Genomic DNA, 1414 nt, shown 5'->3' on the forward strand with positions numbered 1-1414 from the left:
ATAGAATCACTTTGGTTGGAAAAGCCCTTTAAGATCATCAAGTCCAACCGTTCCCCTAACCCTGCCATCCCACCACTAAACCCTGGCCCTAAGCACCTCATCTACCCTTCTTTTAAATCCCTCCAGGGATGGGGACTTGACCGCCTCCCTGGGCAGCCCCTTCCAGAGCCTGACAGCCCTTTTGGTGAAGAAGTTTTTCCTAATGTCCAACCTAAACCTGCCCTGGCGCCAACTAGCTCTGCCAGGCACACGGAGGGGAAAAATGGCCAGCATTACTCGAGGCTAATGGTCCATATTTTGTTTACAGTTTCCCATCTAATAGCTGCTCCCGGGCTCACTGTCATTTTTCTCTCCTTGCCGCTCCTGCCAGCAATTACTCCCCAGCATTTGCATTTAATGATAAGGCCAGGGCCGGGTGTTTTGAATAGATGTCACACGATCGGTGCTTTAATAGCAACGCTGCTCCCTGTGTTGGGGCAAGTGGGGCAGGAGGGGAGAAAGGGGCACAGAGGAAGGAGGAGCAGGAATCCGTGGTGGCAGGACCAGCGTGTGTGCCCTCGGAGCAGGCACAGCACCCCTGCATGCAGCTAAACCAGTGCCACCTCCCTCCCCAGTGCTACCGGCATGGAGCAGGGCATGGAGAAGCCAACCTGGAGCTTGCCCCTCCCCTTGCCAGCAAGGCAGGGCTCGTCATTAATGATTTATTCTTAATTAGGCTGTTCTGTCCATTGCAACCATGCTCTGGCATCTTCGGCACCGAGGTGTCTGGCAACAATAAATATATCGGCAAGAGGCTGAATTCCCCACCGATCGCTTAGGTAGCATGGAAATAATTACATAGCAACTGGGTGAGCTCGGATCTCACGGAGGCTCTTTTGTTCACCGGGCACCTGATCCCAAACAATGCTGGGAATGGATACGGCAAACACACGGCTACACACACATGGCTACGCCGAGAGGGATTAAGGGGAGAATAGCGAGGCACAAGCCCCGGCGCAGGCGCTTGCACGCCCCAAAAAGCTCCTCAGCATCTCCCAAGAGGGAGCCGCCGGCAAAACACACCCCCCCCCCCCCCCCCCCCAGGGGGGGGGGGGGGGGGGGGAAGGTTGAAACGGGAAATATTTGAAAATAGGGGAAAAAAAGATCCAGCTATGAAAGAAATCTAAGACACCTCATTTTAACTGTCCGCCACTCCCGGTTCACCAGCGAACGCCCGGCGAGAGGAGCGGCAGAGGCGTTTTCCAGCTGATGAGCAGCGGTTGTCTTCATTTACAAATAGCTCCTCTGATTAATTGCAGGGAGGTGACACTGCTGCTGCCGGCATCGCTGATGAGCCCGACGGGGACTGGGGTCACATTGCGAGCTCTGCTCCTGCCCAGGGAAGGGCTGGAGCCGCACCGGGGGGGTTCTGCAG

Source organism: Egretta garzetta, unplaced genomic scaffold (assembly GCF_000687185.1).
Source record: "Egretta garzetta isolate BGI_Z169 unplaced genomic scaffold, ASM68718v1 scaffold296, whole genome shotgun sequence".
Taxonomy (NCBI): Eukaryota; Metazoa; Chordata; class Aves; order Pelecaniformes; family Ardeidae; genus Egretta; species Egretta garzetta.